Raw genomic sequence first — 7604 nt, forward strand, 5'->3', positions numbered from 1 at the left:
TATTAGGTGGAATGGTTAAATTTAAGTAATGTCTCATGCTGTATTGCATGAGATGAAGTTATATCATTGCTAGATCCTGCATCTGCTTCACTCTACAGATTGCTGCCCTGTGGTCTTTGGGTGAGAGGCTGTCTTCTTCTACCTCTCTTGCCTGAGATTAGAGTTCTGGTTACATCCCTGGAAACAAACTCCACCCACTGCCACAGTCTGTAGCTATCCTTCTGTCTTCTGGGGCTTCCCCAACCATAGCATGGACCTTGTCAATTTTCTCCGGCTGTCACCTACTGGAAGTTTGCCACGTCAGGGGAAGGCCTGTGGGGCAACCTGACCCACAATAACTGGCTTTTAGTCTGGTCTTCCTGGGGCATTCCAGGACCTGTGGTTATGCTGTTACCTCTTATTTCCCTGGACAGTTACCTACCCAGCGGTCTGTGGCTTCAGGTTTTCAACTCAGGGGTCTGCCCAGGCCTCTGCCCCTAGAATGGCCCCACTGTAGTTGGCACATACCCTGGCATGTTGGCAATGCCCTGGTTTCTTTGTGCCGTCTTTCACTGGAGGCCTTGAACACTGTCATTTCCTTTCCTTCAGGTCCCATGTCCTTGGGCTGTCCTTTATGGTATTGAGAATATTAATTATGTTTTTCTTTGGTTTTAAAATCCCATCTGGAACTTTTATTCATTGTTAATAGATATTCCTTAGGAGACCTGGGTCTGCTGAGAATCCTTAATATCATCATCATCCCCTTTATTTTCTCTCCCCCCCCCTTCAGGTCCCCTTCACTTGTCCAATCATTTCACTTCCTGTTTCCTCTCTGATCAGTAGAAGAAGGTTTGTGTATGAGAAACAGATTTGTTCCCCTGGCTACAGACACTGTAGCCTGAATTTGGACATCTTATTTGTATTTCAATATCACTTAAAGCTGCTATTAAACTACATGACCATTTACCATGATATTTGCTTAAATCTGAGTCCGTTGTTCAAGATTAAGAGAGACACGATGGAAAATGCTATCCACATCCAAAGAAGGAACTATGGAGTTTGAATGAAGATCGAAGTGTACTATTTGCTATTTTTTTTCTGTTTTGTTTTATTTCCTCTTTCTTGTGGTTACTCCTATTGGTTCTAATTCTTCCTTACAACAACACTAATGTGAAAATATGTTTAATAGGAATGTTTATGTATAGCCTATATCAGATTGCTCACTGTCTTGGGGAGGGAGAAAGAAAAGGAGGAGGAGAAAAACTAAAAAAAAATTAAGAGAGAGAAGGTTTTGCAAAGGAAGAATAGATTTCCCCCTAAAACTTGGGTAAATTTGGAGTCAAAGAACCCAGGTTGAAATCCTAGCTCTGTTTTTTAATATGTGTATGACATTGGGTAAACCACCTCATCTCCCTAGGGCTGAGTTTCCTTTGATATTAAATGAGGAGGAGGGAGTCTGTGATCTCTAAGTTCCCTTCCAGCCCTAGATCCTGAAATCTCTTGGATGGTAGAAGTGATGGGGGGGGGGGGTGAGGGCAGCCTTTTTATCTCTAGCATCCATCTGATGCTGAGCCAAGGCACTGTGCTGTCCCAGCTGCCCTGCTATGCAGGGCCTACCCTGGGATCCCAGGCCACAGGAATGTCTGTGTGGGCCTGACTGGAGCAACTGCTCTGGTGATCACTATTCCTCGTTGTTTCTTTTTGACTCTGCCTTTGACTTTGTCCCTCTTACTATAGGTTTCTCTCTCTATCTGTTTCTGTGTACACACATCTTCTATCTCTGTTATCCTCCTCATCCCAAATATTGACAGTGTTAACCTCCCATCAAACTTGAGACTACTTGTTCTGTTTCTGTCCTTTGCCACCTCCTGCCACACCCCCACCCTCTCCACTCCCCAATGTGAACACTTTCCCCTCTCCTCCCTGGGAAGACTATAAAGGACTTGGAAACAGACAGAGAGGCAGAGAAAAAGAGACTAAGAGAGAAAAGAGGGGAGGGGAAAGAGTGAAAGAGGGAGAGAGACAGAGACACAGACAGAGACAGAGAGACAGACATTGGGAAAGAATAGAGGGACATAAAAAAAAAAAGCTGGGAATAGAACTATGGGGGGGAAAGAAAGGAGTTGGAAGCCAAAGGCTGGTACTGTGAGAATAGTAATCGAGGCCAGTTCTCTAAGAAGCAGTTTTTAACCTTTTTTGTGCTTCTTTTCGGCAATCTGTTCTCGGAACAATGTTTCTAAATAATTGAAAGAAATGCTAAATTTCCATTATCTGTTAATGAAAATAAAGATATAATGTTCTCCCAATCTAAGTTCATGAATCTCCTGAACTCTATCAACAGACCCCCACAGTGGAGCCCAGTTTAAGAATTCCTGCTCTAGGTGAAGTGAGGATCAACTGGGGTGGTTGTAGGAGGCTTAGCACAATGCTTAGCACATAGTAAACACGATATAAATGTTTTATCCTCTTCCCTTCTTCCCTTTCCCTTTGTTATTTCCAGAGCTGGGAAGAAAGATGAACCGCAGGGGAAAGGACCTAAGACAGAAACAAACAAAACCCTAAGTTTTGATAGATAGAAGTTCTTTCTGGGTTTTTAACCTTAATCCAGCCCTTTCCTGTTTGTTCTGACCTGTGACATTAGCAAATAGCAGTCAATCAACAAGTATTTATTAAGCACTTACGTTCCAGGTACAGTACTATGTGCTAGGAATACCAAGACAAACAAAATCAAACACAGGGATTGCCCTATATGTACAAACTTAAAACCTAATAGGAAAAGAACATGTATATATGTACATTATTATATTCAGAATAAATACAAGGTAGCTTGGGAAGGAAGACACCAATGGTTGCAGGGGATTAGGAAAGGTGATGCTTGAGTTGAGTTCTAAAATATGAAGACAAAAAACCATATGAGTTACAAGGGGAAAATAGTGAGAGAAGACCTGGGGAAAGAAGGCTTTTCTCTCCATGTATATAGTTTTGTTTTTTTTCTTATTAGGCTGGGGAAAATGACTGGCTCTCCCAGCTCCATGCTACTTTATGGTTCCCCAGCCCCTGGCATGACCCAGAGGCCAGCCAGTGGACAGTAACAGCTGCAACCCATCCAGACAATCTTTCTTTCACAAGCATATTTATTATTCTTTGCCCATCCCTCTGCTCCCTCCCCACCAACAGCCAAAAATATTTTTTTAACATAAAAACTCCAACCACTGCTGGAAACCAACCCTAAAGTTAGCCCAGGATGTGGGAGTTGCCAGAGGAAATTGCCAGAATGCAGGAAGGACAGTAAGAAGCAGGAGAAATTCAGCCACCGCATCTCTCTCCATGGGATCCATAGGCATGGAGTGGGAAGCATGGATGAGGGGTGGACAGGTATAAAAAGTCTCTGTAGGAGGGATGCATACAGTGATGTCTGTGGTCTGTACCGGGTTCAGTTCAAGTCTCTGTTCTAATGACTCCAAGAAGCAATCCCCTTCTGTCAACAGTGGCCCCAGATCATCTTCAAGCGCAAGAAATCTGGGAGGGAGGGAGAGAGGAAATAAGCATTTTTAAAGTATCTGTTATGAACTAGGCACTATGCTACATGCCGTACAAATACTATCTTATATGATCCTCACAACAACCCTGGGAGCTAGGTGGTATTATTTTCCCCATTCTACAATTGGTGATGAAAATCTGTTGATGCAAACTGAACAGATGCATGTTATTTATGTAAGGGCATAACAGTCAATGTAATGGTAGGTGCCTATTACACCTGTGGAGAGACAGAATACTTAAGTCAAGGGGTCTGTTGTTGGGCAGTATACATAATAAGGCAAATAAAAATAATATGGGCCTAGAAGGGGGTGGAGAGTGGACAATGACCTTGCCTCCTTCTCTTAGCTTTCAGATTGCTCAACTTGCAGGCCAATTAGAGGAGATCCTGGGATCTCCAGTTTCTACACAGTTGCTGTGGTTTTTGTTGTTTTTGTTGTTTTTGTTTTTTATGTTTTTAGCAGTCTGTGAAATGGGTTCTGGGGGCACAGAATCTCATAATGAGCTAAACTGGGAGTGTCAAGGAATTTTCTACTCCTAAATTAAATATTGTCAGGAACTATGGACAATCAGTACCAGATACATGTTGTGCTTTTCTAATTAGATTTAGTCTGTGCCACTCTGGCTGACTTTTATTGGCTTTCTTTACCTGGGTGTAGTACCTACACTCAGCAACTCAGGACTAAAAGAGCTCAGATCAGCCTTGTAAGAAAGCAGAGATAGGAAGTAGGAGTGGAAACCAGGAAAAGCATGATGATATTGCCAGAAAACATCAGCTACTCTGGATCATCAGAGGCGTGACTGCATGTGTTACCACCTCCATTGCTGGTAACTGATGGAAGAGTATATTCCATAGAGAAAGGGTCACTTTATTTGATATACTATTTAGTTAAATGCCTTTTATTTTCATGAATATGCTAGCTGGTAAAAGTAAACACATTAGTGGGGGATAGTGGGTAAGTTTTGAATAGATTCTGATTCATCATGTCTTGAACTTGGGGCAACTTTCCTGGAGATCCATGTATGAAAGGAGGTACTCCCAAGTCTACATGCCTGAATGGTGTAAGTTCCTTAAAGAGTTTGGGTCTCTTAAATAAAGTTACTGGTGTGGCCTGAGGAGAGTGGAAGTGATTAGAGGTTTCAGAATGACCCAAACCTCCAGAACCATAAGTCATCTGCTGTCTACCTTGTTTCACCCTGTTCTCTATCCAGGCCACCAAATAAGAAAAGCCTTACTGATAGCCAAGATTGAAATAATCTTAATCCTGTTTTAGGTTGGGTGGGCAATGGGAGAAAGGAGCCTCTCCCCCCAACCCCAATTATCTCTGCCTGCCATCAGCCTCTCTCTTCCATGTGCAGAAAGATCAAAGACCTTTCTGTTTTGAGAGCTCCACATAGAAATCCCCTAGCCATCTGCTGAAGAAAACAAACAAAACATGGATGAGAGGCTAAAATTAAATCAGGAGGGATTTAGATTAGATATGAGCAAGATGATTAGCAAGATATTAGCAAGATTTCAGTGATGGGTTGAGAGGTAAACCGCTGAAATGAATCACCAAGGGAGAGGAGGAAGTCTCCATTGTGAGAAGTTTCTTGAAAGAAGAGACTCGGAGTATGCTTGGGCTGGGTGTTGGATTCACTGCTCTGCTTCTTCAGTCTTATTCCACTCTTCATCATGATCTCTACATCCTAGGCACACTGACTGGCTTGTTGCTCCCTAACTTGGCATTCCATCTCTTCTCTCTCCATCACACTGGACTTTGAAAATCCTTTGCTTCTTTCAAGGCTTAGCTTAGGTGTTTCCCCTGATAAGAAGCCTTTCCTTAGCCCTCGCTGCCCTAGGCATTAGTGCTTTCTTCCTCCTCAAATTATATTGTCTTTGTTTTTTTTGTTTACATGCTGTATCACTGAGTAGAATGTAAGCTCTTTGTGGTCAGGAACTGTTTTTAATTTTTGTCCCTGTATCTCCACAACTAATTGCACATAACAGGTGCTTAATAAGTATATATTAAGTTATATTAAAGCAGGGGAAATGGAGGTTATCACCTAAGGCTCTGACAAATTTACTTATATGACAATGGAATAGATGTGTGGGGCAGCTGGGTGGCACAGTAGGTAGAACACCAGTCCTGGAGCCAGGAAGACATCTTCCTGAATTCACATCTGGCCTCAGACACTTACTAGCTATATGACCCTGGCCAAGTCATTTAACCCTGTTTGCCTCATTTTCCTCATCTGTAAAATGAACTAGAAAAGAAAATGGCAAACCATTCCAGTATTTTTGCAAAAAAAAAAAAACAAAAAAAAAACCAAATCCAAATGGGGTTACAAAGAGTTGGAAATGACTGAAAATGACCAGAGACACATACACAATAGGTATGTGAGATAACATAAGCTGTATCTGTATGTGGTGATGGCCCATGAGACACTTGAGGTATTGAAGCCTGTGGAAAAACAGGGTGTTAATTAATTATCCAATGAAAGATGATATTTGACTTGTCCACCAGGTGGCAATATACTCCAGGCACCCACCAAGTGGTTTCAATAAGGTTCTAACATTGTGCATGCCCAACTTGTCTTTCTACTGAAGGTACAAAAGCCTCCCGTACTGCCAAGTTGCTTTCATAAGCAACTTAAAATTTATGTTGACTGGATTCCAAATTGAGACCAGAAGGTTATGAAATAGGACCAGAGTTATTAAAAAATTGTAGAAAAGTGTATGACTCCACTCCTACACTTCACCTGAACTGTCCCTTCTCAATCGATGCCCCTGCCCCACAGACTTATGCAATGTAGTCACTCAATTCACTATAATCACATGCTTCAATAGACATTGCAAAATTGTAAAGAAAATTGGCAATCTCTCCTCAAATAGGAGGCATCTATCCAAGCATCTCCCAGCAACCTCTGCCTGCTTGTCCTCCTTCCATTCATTTCTAAAGTGCCAGGGGGACCTTCCTTAAACACTTGATCCCTGAAGGTCATGGGAAAGATGAAGCCAATATCTTCAGGGTCAGTATTGTCATGGAGGAGAAAAAAAGGAGAGGTGTTGGGGCAACAGTTTCAGGTCTGGGGCTAGGACAGGAAAAGCAAAGAGAGATCAAAGTGAGTATCAGTGCCCTTTGCACACCCACTAAGAGGATGATTTTTTTTAATGTTTTAATATTTTGATTTGAACAACACCAAAAGCCTTAAATATTTCCTTATACAAAGGATAAAAAAAGAATGTTGTAAAAAGAAACTCATTACATACAATTTGTTGGTGTTGGGGTTTAGTTTTTGTTTTAGGGGAGTTTTTTAAAATAAAATAAATACTAAATTCAGAATGTTCATTCCAAAATCTATCCCTGCTTGTCTATTTCCCTCTAAATCTCCTTCTCCTCTTTTCTGTGAATTTAAAAGTGTTTCATTGTTCAACCTATTTACATAACCTTAATAATAATCATACAATAAAAAATTAAAAGAGAAGCAGATTGTATGGCTTTCACAGCTAAGGGTAAAAGATGTATTCTTAACCAAAGGATAGAGGTGATTACAAAAGGTAAAATACGTGTTTCTGACTGTATAAAACTGAAAAAGTTCTGCACAAACAAAATGAATGCATACTGATTAAGAACGAAAGCGGCCAAATGGGAAAAAATCTTTGAAACTAATTTCTCATATAAGCTTTTGATATCCAAGATATATAGACATGTGTATTATATATATATAGTATAATATGTATAATATATATTTACATATAGAAAGATAGATAGATGATAGATATATGTGTATATGTGTGAATATACACACATATTTACTGCATAACCAAAAGCCATTCCGCAATAGATAAGTAGTCAAGGGATATGAACAAACACTTCTCAAAAGAAGAATTGCCAGCTCTTAATAACTGTATGTCACAACTTCTTCAACCATTCGTCAATTGTTGGGCATTCACTGAAGTCTCCAGGGTTTGGTTTTGTTTTGCTACCACAGAAAGAGCTACTATAAATATTTTTGCACATAAATGAACTTTTCCTCTTTCTTTGATTTCTTTTGGGTATGGGCTGCAGTAGAATAACTGGGTCAAAGGATTTTTTTTTGCATAA

Source organism: Vombatus ursinus, unplaced genomic scaffold (assembly GCF_900497805.2).
Source record: "Vombatus ursinus unplaced genomic scaffold, bare-nosed wombat genome assembly UNPS02014941.1, whole genome shotgun sequence".
Taxonomy (NCBI): Eukaryota; Metazoa; Chordata; class Mammalia; order Diprotodontia; family Vombatidae; genus Vombatus; species Vombatus ursinus.